Source organism: Diabrotica virgifera, chromosome 6 (genome assembly GCF_917563875.1).
Source record: "Diabrotica virgifera virgifera chromosome 6, PGI_DIABVI_V3a".
Classification (NCBI taxonomy): domain Eukaryota; kingdom Metazoa; phylum Arthropoda; class Insecta; order Coleoptera; family Chrysomelidae; genus Diabrotica; species Diabrotica virgifera.
This window is the reverse complement of record NC_065448.1, coordinates 109,908,510-109,923,234: the sequence shown is the minus strand read 5'-3', so window position 1 is coordinate 109,923,234 and position 14,725 is coordinate 109,908,510. Positions and strand designations below refer to the sequence as shown.

The following is a 14,725-nucleotide window of genomic DNA, read 5'->3' as shown; positions in this document are numbered from 1 at the left end:
AATTTTGTCCAAAAAAATAAAAAAAAATGTCGGGGGGCAACACTTCTGATAACTTATGGGTATAAAAAATAGATTAAAACCTATTTTTCGTCCTATAGGATATACGTGTAAAATTTTATAAAAGTAGGCGAAGCCGTGTCGGAGAAGTATGGTAACTAACACTGTTACAGGAGAATTTGATGTGTATAGAAGTAACTGTGAATTAAATAATAAAAGTGGCTAACTTTGACCCAAATTAACCTAGGCAAAAAGATTTTTTTCTGAAACTTCGTGTAAAAATACCAGCTTTTGAAATCCTAAAAAAGATTTACTCTATAGTCAATATTAACAAAGCTATTCAAATGGTTTATAAGCCAAAAATGACTCTATTTTACTAAACTGTTTTCGGAGTGATAGAAACGACTTTTTAATGATTTTTTTCAATACTTTGAAAATAAAGCTATTCTTCTTGCATGTGGTTTCCACAGAATTGCCATATCATTATTATTTTCTGACAATAACATTGCGAAAAAAAGCTCTTTGCGATAAACAAATTGAATAAAATTTAAACTAATTGACGAATCGTCTTAAAATTTTTTGTGCATTATGTGGAATCTTTGACTCAACTTTTCGTGCAATATGAAAGTCTTAAGGCCATGCTCGCAAAAGTTACATCACATTTTTTATTTTTGAAATTTTAGTCTTATTTTGCAATTTTCGAAGCAAAAAATGATCGGACCAAAATTCAAAAAGTGCCATTTTAAACCTTGGCTCATCTACTAAAAGAAGAATATTATAAATAAGATATTTAATTACCTTACTTTTACCTGTAGCGATTTAAACGAAAAAAATGCCATTTTTGACCCTTATTTGTTAATAGCTAAGTTTCTCGTCCGAACTGTGACGGGCATTTTTGTATTTATAATTTATTAGGTATATTGGTATATAGTACCCAAAAAATCCATTTGCAACCTGGCTGCTCAAGTGTCCCGACAAAAACCTTATTTCTCTGGACTATATGTACATTGATAAACTTTAATAGATGCGAAGCTCTTAATTATTTTTTGGCTTTGTAAATTATTTTATTATACATACCTGTCATTCCTGTTTAATTAAAAATTAATCTTGACATATTTTAAAGTTGTTGAAAATGTAATAAAAGCTGACGAGGCGCATTTTGACCGCTTCCCACATTTAACAAGGAACGTTCTTACACGTGATTTACGTCAAATTAGTATTCGTTCTCATTGAATGGTAAATTATAAAATAGGTGGCTATTCGTGAGTCACTTCTATTCGTCGTCGGCGTAAATAGAATGAAGAAATTGGAAATTAATGAGGTTATGTGTTAGTGCCCTCCAGACCAGAGTCGGCATAATACGCGAAAGCAATTTAGAAGTTTTGCGTAGTTTAAACATGTTAGTAGGGTAGATTGGGGCTAGATTAGAGTAGGTAGATCAGTTCCTGCGAACATGTAAGGACTAAATTTGTAAATATTCCTTAGACATTGAAGTATTGCAAAACAAATAATTAGTGCATTTGCGTGCTCAAGGTAAATTGTGCTTAGTGATGAGCAAAACAAGAACAAGACCAAGACCAGGCTAGTCTTGGTCTTGGTCTTGGTCTTGTTCTTGCAAGCTTGGTCTTGGTCTTGCAGCTAAAAGGCAGTCTTGGTCTTGGTCTTTGTCTTGCACTAGCCGGTCTTGTTCTTGGTCTTGCTGCAAGAGTCTTGCTGGTCTTGCTTTTTTTGCTGGTACATTGAAATAAATAAAGATGTGAACAATGAAACTATATTTATTGCTTTAAAATTTTAAAAGAATGTAGAATGTAGTTTCAAACGGATACCAATTTTAACATTATACATTCACCTAATTATTTCATTAAAAAGTATGTTTCAAATATAAAGGTTTATTTTCAAATTTCAATTTTAAGTTGAATTGAGACACAACCTGCTTTTTATACATTCAATAGCATATGATATAAAAGAAAAAAAAAGTGAAAAAAAAGAAGAAAAAAGAAAAAGTTATTAGTTACTTTTTATTTTATTTGGAGGAAATACGCGCTTTATTTAATTATACATACTTATAAACAGGGCAAAAGCAAAACTGTGTTTTTTATGTGGAGAAAGAATTTAAAAAACCTTCAATTTTAACCAAATGTAAAATTCCTATTGAAATGATGTATCGAAGGGTCTAGGACGTTTCATCGCCGCCGTTTCGATGCCGCCAGTTCGATGCCGATACCGGCCGATTCATCGCCAGTGAATTAATCGCTATCTGATATATTTCCGAATTTTCGACAGTTACAATTATTATTTATTTTTAGTATTAATTAGGAATTCTAGGAAATGCGAGATGTGACGGCGATGAAATGGACTGGCGATGAACCGGCGGCATCGAAACGGCGGCGATGAAACGTCCCATTCCGGTATCGAACTTGAACACTGATTTCTCATTAAAAAAAATATTTTCAGTTCATATGAACGTTTAACCTATAAAGTTTGTAATTACACATACTTAGTAAACATTCTGCATATTTATACAAGGTGGTTGTATAGTGTGACAAAGCTCGATATCTCGTAAACTGTTCATAATAGAGAATAACTGAAAATAGAAAAATTAAAGAAAATTATTTTCCGAAGAATCCAGTATCACTCAAAAAAATTTCATTATTTTTCCACAATGCTTTCACAGCATTGTGAATCCCTTTTCAACATCTATTATGATATTTTTTGGTATTAATTTTAAATTTAACGACCTACATTTGTCCTCGATTATGCGAAAAGAATTGAAATATGTGTCAGTATTTTTATTAGACAAAAAAGCGAAAACTACTGGTATAGTACCCTCGGAGATCCGTGGAAAAAATGTACACCCAAAATAACAAAATTCAGTTTGGCAACACTGTGCGAATGTTGATACTAACATATCCTTTTTAAGATAAGCACAACGTTAATTTAGTCCAAACAAATTAATATATTTTTTTTTGCCAACAAAAATGAGATTTTTCAACCAAATTATGTTTCAAATATGATGTGCAAAATAATTTTTAATTGGGTTCTGCTAATGGGCTTGCTTTTTTTGCCATTAAAATAAAAAAAAACTAAATTTTACTCATTAAATCAATGTTGTCCGGTTATCGTCTTAATTATTTTAACTGTACTAATATCCGTTGAGTAATTATGAATGATTAATAGGTCGTTAAAACATTTTATCTATAGCGGCTTCTGGAATATCTTAAAAATATCGAATTTCATTGATAAAATGCGCATATTCCACCGATCTTCGCTTCGACAATACATAAAAACCGTTTTTAATGGCATTTTTTTTTAAATGGATTACCCTATATATAATTACATTTTTTGTCTTACAAGTACATAATTTCAATTGTCCTTGAACTGTCGCCGTTTGAAAACTTGCCTTCTGGACACTTTGAAGGTTGAGAAAATGCAAAAATATTATGTATTTTAAAAATTCAATATTGTTTAAGGTTTATTACAATGTCAGTATATATTATTGAACTAAAAAACTAAAGTTAAATAATAAAAAACCAATTTCGCAAAAAAGTGCAAGAGTCTTACAGGTTGGTCTTGGTCTTGCGTAGTCTTGCAAGGTTCAATCTTGGTCTTGGTCTTGAATACCTGGTCTTGGTCTTGGTCTTGCAAACCAAAATGCGGTCTTGGTATTGGTCTTGCTGCAAGACCAAGACCAATCTCGCTCATCACTAATTGTGCTAATGTGAACGTGTTCGCCGCATAATCGTTGTCGGTTTTCAAGCGAAGATCAAATGACTTGATCACCGCGTCCTCACTGGTAAACATTTGTGACGCAAGTTCTTTCGACGAACAATTAGTTCAATACGGACGAAAAATTTACCAGTGAGGACGCCACTTAATGTGTGCTATGGAGTGTCCTATGTTTTATATTTTTCTTTGTCCGAGACTATTGGCAAATGCTCATATAATAATTTTGTCCTAACTGAACATACTGAATGCGACAAGAAAGCAATTCCAAATATGTACATATTGTATTAATTGTCATATTATGATCTCATTTAAAATATCTTTAAAAGATTGCACCTGTCCGTCATTTTAATGATTACGTCACTAAAATATTGCGAAGTTACATAAAAAGCTCTTTGTGGTACATTTTACCAATGGGAAAAATGGACACTATTTCCACTTAAAAATTACTGTCATAAACATATGAGGCAGCCAAAAGGGGAAATAGATATGGACGTTCAGTATACAACAGGCTGGTTTCTCCCCTTCGAAATGAGTGTGTATATGTTACCGGCCAAACCCGATTTCAGGACAAACTAGTTTGTCCTAAGCGCGTTAGGACAAACTAGTATGGCCTAGGCCAAACTAGTTTGTCCTAGCGCGCGTAGGCCAAACTAGTTTGTCCTAGGCCCAACTAGTTTATCCTGATATAAGTACACACACTTCAGGCCATACTAATTTGGCCTAGGCCAAAATAGTTTATCCTGATATAAAGACGCACACTTCAGGACAAACTAGTACGGCCTAGTCTAAACCAATTTAGCCGAGTTGAAAGTAATTTAGCGAACATGTAAGGACTTTTACATGCAGGGAATTCCCAAATTACATTCCAACAGGGATAGCAAAAAAAATTGTACATCGATATATTTTATCACAATATGATACATCGAATGAAGATATTGATACATGCTATAAATCAATAAATAAATTCTTGTATAATTAAATAATATAATAAATAATAAATAAAAGGATGAGGTTCTCACCAAATATTAAAAGAAAAGATACACTTACGAATAAAATCGAGTACGAATTAATATTGTTTTCCCCAATTTTGAAAAAATGTGAAAACCTTGAATTATCCACGTCCGTCTGTCCGTTCGTCTGTCTGTCCGAGTGTCCGTGAACTCAACTCCTCCATCATTATATGTACCAGGTAGAATGACAACTGAGGTATTAAATGAAAGCTTATAATCGAAGGATCGTACTAAAGGTGAGAAATTTGACCTAGGCTGTCTGTCCGTCTGTCCTTCCGACCGAGAATATAACTCCTCCGTCACTATACCAGGACCTCGATTTTTGACCCTTCGCTTCGTTATCGATCATTCGCTATCTGTACACTAAACAGATACGAAGCGAATACGTTCGATAACGAAGCGAAGGGTCAAAAATCGAGGTCCTGGTAGAATGACAAATGAGGTGTCAAATGAAAGCTTATAATCCAAGGATGGCACTAAAGGTGAGAGATTTGACCTAGGCTGTTCGACCGTTCGACCACGAATATAATTCCTTTGTCACTATACCAGATAGAATGACAAAGGTGTCAAATGAAAGCTTATAATCCAACGATGGTACTAAGGGTGAGAAATTTGATCTAGGACTTTTGATTTTAGAAGTGTGACCGGAAATACTATTTTAAAGTCACCGGAATAGTATAAGTGATATATTATTCGACACGACTTCGCAAGACGAGAACAAATATAATATACTTCCGGTTTCATGACTGTCAAATTATTTTTCCTGTTTCATTATTTTTCCAAGAAAAAAGTATTTTATTCAATTTATTATTTATATTAAGCCGTACTAGTTCGCTGAGTTACTTTCTTCTTCTTGGCTTTTTCCCATTATGAGTTTGCCGTTTTCATCTTCCATAGCACTCTATTCTCTAAGTCGCCATCTCGGAGGTCTCTATCTATCATAGCAGTTCCTATGTAAGTTACTCTTCACAGCAGGTCTTCCTCTCCGTCTTCCTCCCCGGGGGTCCCAGTCCAATAATCTTTTCGGCCACCTGTGCTCCGGCATTCTTTGTACATGCCCGTACCATTTCAGGGCTCTACTTTTACTACCACAACTTTTTTGTAATTGAGCGTTTTACTTCTATTCTAGTTCATATTTCCTCTGTTCTTATTCTATCCTACCTGGTGATTTGTAGACACCTTCTCATAAACTCCAATTCAACTGTTCGTATTTTATTTCGTATTATTGTTGTCACTGGCCATTCTTCCGATCTTGTAGGGTAATATTCAGCACTATACCCTGAAAAATCCTTTTTTTTTGTTTTCTTTAGTTGGAGTGTTACATCACTTCATGAAGTGCTTTCGCGGCTTGTTTTCCCCGTACTATTTTCATTTCTATATCTTTCATAGAAGTGCCATCTCGGTTTATCATTTACTCTAAATACTTAGAAGTCTTACAACTCTTAATAGTGTCTTCTAAACTTACGTTTAAATCAGCAACCAATCTGTAATCAATTACTTGCGACTAGATTAAATTGGTTTAGACTAAGCTAAACTATATATAGTCGAGGCATTGAAGCACAAAAAAAGACCTTAAGTACTGTCGATTTTTGGCGCAGTAAGACGGATTTTAATGCAGTTTGGTGCGTTGGATTCGTGAGAATGTCAGGAAATTTTGTGAACTAATGTAATGAATAAGAAATCTCAAATTGCATTTGTGCATAAGAAAAATTCATTTCAAAAATGCATTTCGGTAAATAGTGGGAAAAATTGACTCAATTTTCTTACTCGGGGGTTTTTGGGTCGCTAAAAACGAATATGAGGTCGGCGAGAGTGTGCAAACTACCTGGTGCCTACAGCGGGTGTAATAAACGTCTTCCTCTGGAGTATTGTGGTAATTTATCATATAATTGGCTTAAACTCATTACTAGGGGGTTTTTGGGGTCGCTGAAAATGAATATGAGGTCGGCGAGAGTGTGCAAATTACCTGGTGCCTGCAGCCTGTGTAATAAACGTCTTCCTCTGGAGTATTGTGGTAATTTGTTAAATAATTGGCCCAAACTTGTTACTCGGCGCTCTTTGGGGTCTTATGTACTTAATGGCTATTGCCAGAAATAAAAAGATTGTCATTGGAAAAATTCTTTCATCTGTTGATGCATTTACCCAGCATTTAAAAAGGGTATATTTACAAACACAAATTGGGCTACATGGTGACCGTTCAAGTATTACGTAACGCAGGTTGGGGGGAGGTGGGGTTAAAACTCTTCAAAAATTGCGTTACGTAATACGTAAACGCCCCATTAAGATGCGCTGCGTAGGGGAGGAGGGGGGTCAAAAATCTTCAAAAACCGCGTTACGTAATACTTAAACGCTCCTGTGGAGAGGACAGTAACATGAACCCAACCGATTGGGGATGGGAATTACAAAATAATGTATTAATTCCAGTTAGAATGACTCAGCCACCTGGTCATTCAAACATTTTAAATTTAATATTTTGTAGTTGTAAGTCAGACTGCGGCAACTCATGCCGGTGCAGGAAGCATGGGTTAGTTTGTAATTTAGCCTGCAAAAATTGTGTAGGCTCTGATTGCACAAATATTGCATTGGACTCGAGAGAGGAAAGCAGTAATGAAGAAGAAGATGATAATGATGAAGAAAATGAATTTTAAAGGTAAATTACGATAAATTTTGTATAATGAACTTTTTTAACCATAAATATATTATAATAAAAATTTCTGATTATTTATAATAAAAATACCTACCACCCTTTTCAATCACTATAGTTACATCGAAGAAAATAGATTACCCCAAAAACCCCCAAGTAACAAGTTTAAACTAATTATATGATAAATTACCATAATACTCCAGAGGAAGACGTTTATTACACCCGCTGCAGGCACCAGATACTTTGCACACTCTCGCCGACCTCATATTCATTTTCAGCGACCCCAAAAACCCCCGAGTTACAAGTTTGGGCCAATTATTTAACAAATTACCATAATACTCCAGAGGAAGACGTTTATTACACCCGCTGCAGGCACCAGGTAGTTTGCACACTCTCGCCGACCTCATATTCGTTTTCAGCGACCCCAAAAACCCCCCGAGTAAGAAAATTGAGTCAATTTTTCCCACTATTTACCGAAATGCATTTTTGAAATGTATTTTTCTTATGCACAAATGCAATTTGAGATTTCTTATTCATTACATTAGTTCACAAAATTTCCTGATATTCTCACGAATCCAACGCACCAATCCGCATTAAAATCCGTCTTACTGCAAAAAAATCGACACTGCAATCCTTCAATGCCTCGACTAATAATATTGATATGCATGTGCAAATCAGAACTGAGGTAGGTGGACATACGTTCATGTGAATCTTAAATCCGTTGAATAGCTTAGGTAATAAATAATCTTCTAAAGTAGAAGCCACAGTTAGGGTTTGCTCACTACGGAGAGCAATGGATTGTATCCTCGCTCCGACCCTTGCTCCCTGGTATTTATATTCGTGAATTCTCGCATTTAAAATAATGTATTTATTTTACATAGCGATCTAAACTATATTATCGATATCGATATTTCTACTTTTAAGGACAAAAAACAAATTCATTAGCTCAACCGAATTTCAAATTATTGTGCACATATTTTTGAAATGCTATTTGGTTAAAATATTTCATTTTTGTTGGTAAAAAAATATTTTAATTTCTCTGGACCAAATTACGGCTCTGTTGATGTCAGAGGACTTGGTATTCACAGAATGTTGCAAAACTGAATTTTGTTATATTCGGTTTATTATTTATATCTAACGTATTCTAACTATACGGGGAGAAGCAAAACTAACAAAGTATATTTTCAACAATGAAGTTGCGAAACTGCAACAATATCTTCCAACAATATAGCCAGGAAAGATTATTCGAAAAAAATTAATATTAAATAAAAATCCATGCCTTGTTAGAAAATGTGAGCTATTTTAAAAATATGCATCCAGTTTATGTACAATGGTTTTTATCGTATATGATCATTTCATTCAGCAAAAAGTTATTGATTAAATCTCAAATAAATCTCCTGTGTCCTCTTTCAAGATCGATTTATCTAAAATACATCTCCTCTGTGTGTAGCAAGCCGAATACTTAGGAGTAAGGCACGTTCTGTGAAATATTCATTGAATAGCTTTTATCTCTTTCTAATAGGCTTATTGAAATTGCAAATTCTAAGCCAGGATTTCGATTTAGTTGGATCCACTGTCTTCGATCCAATAAAAAGTAATCTACTTATGCCAAATATTTTACGTTCAGATAATTTATGCCCCATAGTTGTCCAAATTTAATTTGTGAACAAAAGTACACACGACTCAAACAACATTAAAATATTTGGAGAAATTTAGCGCGCTATCGATAAAGGAGGTAAATAGTAGGTCTGGAATCACATCGGAATAATACGGAATCAATTGGTTCATTTTGGAATTAAAAATGAAACATATTTTATTTTTACGTCGGAAAAGAGTTAGGTAAGTATTTCTAACAGCAGACATAGTATGGTATAACTAGATCCAAACCCAGACATCCAAAGTGAAAGTTATCCTTCAACACCAAATTGTTCTATATGGTCCACATAATGTTCAGAAAAAAGTCACACCATTTTGAGCGTCGGGTTTGGGGGAGAGGGGGGAGAAATCGGTAAATTCGTAGTTTTTTAAGTTTATCGTCAATATTTCTAAAACTATGCGTTTTAGCATGAACAACCTTCTATACAAAAATGTTCTACATTAAATTTGAAACAAAAAAGGCCCTATGCATAATCCTCCTAAAATGAACGGTTCCAAAGTTACGGAGGTAGTATAGTATAATTGGTCCAAAAAAGGCCTAACCCAGACATTAAAAGTAAAAGTTTTCCTCCAACACCAAATTGTTCTATATGGTCCAGATATTGTTCAGTAAAAAGTTACACCATTTTGAGCGTCAGGTTTTGGGGTAGAGATGGGGAGAAATCGGTAAATTAGTAGTTTTTTTATGTTTTTCGTCAATATTTCTAAAAATATGCTTTAGCGTAAACAATGTATATACAAAAATGTTCTACATCAAATTTAAAACCAAAAACGTCCTATACATAATTGTTATAAAAGCAACGATTCCAGAGTTACGGAGGGTGAAAAGTGGAGGTTTTAGATACTTCTTCTATTTTTTCTTGGCCAATTTATAATATTTTTACTGATTGAAAGAAATTTTCTTTAACAGGATTTGCTATTTCAGTGGCCGATGGTATGTTAGTGATAAGCCCTTGAAGAAACGTCAACCTCACCACCCAAAATCATCATCAATTGCCCAAAAAATATAAAAGGTATCGAAAACCTCCACATTTCACTCTCCGTTACTCTGGAACCGTTGATTTTATAACAATTATGGATAGGACCATTTTTGTTTTAAATTTTATGTAGAACGTTTTTGTATAGAACATTGTTTACGCTTAAACATAGTTTTAGAAATTTTGACGAAAAACGTAAAGAAACTACTAATTTACCGACTTCTCCCCCATCTCCCCCCTCCCCCCAAACCGGACGCTCAAAATGGTGTAACTTTTTACTGAACAATATGTGGACCATATAGAATAATTTGGTGTTGGAGGAAAACTTTTACTTTGGATGTCTGGGTTAGGCCTTTTTTTGGACCAATTATACTATACTACCTTCGTAACTTTGGAACCGTTCATTTTAGAAGGAATTTGTATAGGACCTTTTTTATTTCAAATTTAATGTAGAACCTTTTTGTATAAAAGGTTGTTCATGCTAAACCTCATAGTTTTCGAAGTATTGACGAAAAACGTAAAAAACTACGAATTCACCGACTTCTCCCCACTCTCCCCCCCAAACCTGACGCTCAAAAAGGTGTGACTTTTTTCTGAACATTATATGGACCATATAGAACAATTTGGTGTTGGAGGATCTTTGGACGGATTACGTCATTTTTTGAATCAATTCTATCATACTAACAATAGCGATAAAAACCACAATAGCTAAAACAAGGATAAACAATACCTTTGATACCTTATTTACTATGAATTGTGTCGTCTATCATTTTCAGTGACATCGACATTAGCGCATTTGTTGTGTTTATTGGAATTTATAACTTACATTGTGTTAAATAATAGTATATTTAGTCGAGGAAATGAAGCATTTTGGCTCGCAATTTTTTCGTCCAGCATGGATTTACTTGAAATTTTCACATAAGGTAGGGAATAGTCCAAGGATCATTTTATATATCATGTCGCTGTACGCTAAAACCTTGGGGGTGGTTGCCACCCCATCTCGGAGGCGGGAATTTTTTATTACATTTTAACTATGTAAATCGATGTAAAAAGTGATTATAAGCAAAAAAAGGTTTTTACATTTTCTTCGTAAAACTAATATTTTTCGAGTTATTCGCGCTTGAAAGTAACAGTTTTTCGATGAAAAAGTCGACTTTTTTAGAGGGTTGTTTGAGAATACCTCGAAAAATATGCATTTAATTAAAATAACTGTAGGTATCAAAATTGTATCTTTTAGTAACACAAACCAAATTATTTTTCTGTAATATCGCTAAGACCAACACAAACCGAGATACGGCATGTTAAAAGTTAGCTTTTTTCGTCAAATTCATAATTTGAAATATTCAAAGTAAAATAACGGAAAAACTTTGCATGTTTCAAAGAAAAATTAAATAATATTTTTTCAAGTATACAGTTAGGCCTTTCAAAAAAAAAATATTAAAAAGTTTCTAGTCTGAAAAGTAAGCGACTATGATAAAATCAGTGAAAACAATTGCCTAACTACCCTCCTGATTGAAAATTGGTCTTCCCCTTTCTATAATTCCTTTTATATTTGTATTATCAATACAACCAAGAAGCTTGACCTATTTAAAAGGCCTAATTTTAGAAAAATTGGAGTTTAAAGAAAAATTCATTTTTTGGAATTTCTCATTTTTCACCTTTTACTTCAAAATATCTCCGAAAATACTAGAGATATGGAAAAAATGATAGATTACCAAATTGTAGCTTCTTTAATAACTAAAATTCCCTTGTGCATAGTTTTTCATTACAGTGAACAGTTAGCGAGATATAGCTGTTTAAAACCTCTATTTACGAGCAAACACCCCTTTATTCGAGCCCTTTAAACCCACCCTAATTAAAAACTGAGGGATCTTATGGAATTTAGTTTTCACAATCTTATAACTCTTCAAAAACCCTACAGTCATTTTTGAAAAATCTTTTCACCGCTAAAAATGAAGGAGCTATGTTTATAAAACGATTTTTTTTTCGAAAAATTCGGATAGTCCGCTTATGGATAATTTTCAATGTATGTATAATACCACAGAACCGGTTCGTATACTCGAAGATGACTAAAAAAACTATTTGTATTTGTATTTGTACATATTTGTAAATTCGTATTTTTGTGTAAATAAATGTTGTTGTAATTCTTTAATTCTACTTTTTTTTCTGTATAGACCTATTAAAATATCTACTTTTAAAAACTGTAATGTTATTAAGGGTGGTTTTTAAGGGTTGAAATATTATGATATTATATCCTAAAGTATAAAACAATCATTATTTAGCCAATCAAAACCAAATTTTACCCATATTAAAGTATACAATGTTTTTATATAATTTTTGACAATAAGGGGTTGTTTACACCCCTAAAAATAATCAACTCCCTTAAGAATGATATAGAATATGAAGTACAGGGTGAGATGAGCCTAATCCCAAATTTTTATGTAAATCGATGCAAGCCGAAATTATTCTTTTAGGATAAGTAAATTTTTTATATATAGGTCCAACAAGGGTGGTTTTAAGGGTTGAAATATTATGATAGTATATCTTAAAGCATAAAACATTAATTATGTAACTAATAAGAACCAAATGTTGACAATATTAAAGTTTAAAATGTTATTTTATAATTTTTTACAACTAGGGGTAGTTTTCACAAAACCAAAAGCGTACAACGGATCAATATAGAAAATGAACTAGAGGGTGTAATGAGCCTAATCCCAAATTTTTGTACAAATCGATGCTGGACGAAAAAATTGCGAGGTTTTGCCATTTTTTCAGCTTCATTTCCTCGACTAATTATAACATAGTTAAATTAAATATGCAATAACTTTATAAAATATGTCCACTGATAATAGCCATTTCCTAATTATTACATTTTACATTAACAGTAGGTACATATAATATTGATATTACATATCGACGTACGTTTCAATTAATGTTTTGATTTAACTTGTTTGAAAATGAATAATGACGTTTGGGCAAAGATAAAATGGAACAACTATAATTACATATCGATGCACGTTTCACTTAATATTTTGATTTAACTTTTGCAAATGAACCATGACGTTTGTGCAAATATCTAATGGAACAACTATATAAATCAAATGAGTTGAATTAAGAAGTTAAGTAAACATACTAGAAAAGAATTAGGTAATCCGAAAAAAGTTAATTCCACTTATTCATTTCGCTGTTAATTACCAATACCATTAAATAATAGACAAAGGAGACGAAATAGAATAGGGAAAAATGTAACAACAGACCCTCAGATACCGATATTACTGAAGAAATAAAATTAAGAATTCGGGCAACAAATATAAAATATGTATAACCTCCACAACACTATTAAATCCAAAAGCCTATGAGCCTAACACACACCTCAAAGTTCAGCACATATGAAACAGTGATTAGACCGGTGCTCATGTATGAGTGTGAGACGTGGACGCTGACAAAAACAATGGAAATAAAAGATGTTTAGAGAGAAAAATCCTTGGAAGGATCTTCGTTCCAGAAATTAAATCACAACGCCTGAGAAGGCCATGTCCACAGGTCCCTAATAATCGTCTTGCCAAGTAAATCTGGAAGGAGTCCCAAATAGGACAAGACCTTTAGGACGTCTACTGATGCTATAGAGAGATAAAATATGGTCATCTTACCACACAACAGACAACAGGCGCATCCGTGAAACTACTTCAGAACAGTGTTTGACTCTATTTAAGCAGATTCTACGTCGTTTCGTGACATCCAGTGGTACACACCAGAGACCAAAAACAGTCGACACAGTAGTCTTTCACCAGTACAACGTACCGGCTCACACCGCCATCTCCACGGCCAAATTGGTCGAATTAGGCTACGAACTGCTGTCCCATTCACCTTATTGTCCAGATTTGGCACCATGCAACTACTTTTTGCTTCCAAACTTAAAAAGATCACTCGCTGGGTTGATATTTGAGTCGAATGAGGAGGTAATCGCCGCCGCCACGGAGGCCTACTTTCAGGGGCGTCATTTGATAGGGGCAGGGGGGGCATTTGCCCCCCCCCCTGACCCTGAGAATTACTGAAATTTACAAAAAATAGATCAATTTTGTATTATGTTTGCATATAAATGTATTGTATATATAATGCTTGCCCCCCCCCCCCTATCAAAATTTCAAATGACGCTCCTGCCTACTTTGTACACTTCAAGAAAACATATTGTTCAGACAAGTTAAAGAAATTGTTGAGACTATTATTTTTAAAATATATAAATATACTGGTGATGACACAAATTAAAAATTATTTCAATTGTGACTAGAACTAGTAAATATGACAAGAGATTTCTCTAACATATTATTTTCTATAAGTAATTAGGTACATATAAAATAACACTGCTTGTGAGTATGTATAGGACTTTTGCAAAATTGGTAGCTTTACTTTTATAAAAAAAAAACATTCTGTGTATTTGTTTGATGAATCATCAAATCGATCGTTTGTTGCAAGGAAAGATATCACCTTAAAGAAAAATGTGAGCCTCGAACTTTTAAGGAAAAGATAAAAAATAAACGGCAATAATTTTCACCGGAAGTGAATTTTTTTATGAGCGGTAGTTAACCAATATGTACATGTTTTTAGACGTACTTTTGCACGCTAATCATGAATCCGTTATTAAAATAAGAGTATATAATATCGTCGTCTTGCGAGTTATAGGACTTCAACGGTTTTTATTCATTTTCTCAAAACCG

General features: G+C 33.6%; 1 protein-coding gene across 1 annotated transcript in view; it reads left to right on the top strand.

The window, feature by feature from the left end:
• LOC114327939 (E3 ubiquitin-protein ligase CBL-B) overlaps positions 1 to 14,725 on the top strand; it is a 328,350-nt gene that overhangs the window by 48,664 nt on the left and 264,961 nt on the right. The window lies entirely within an intron of this gene.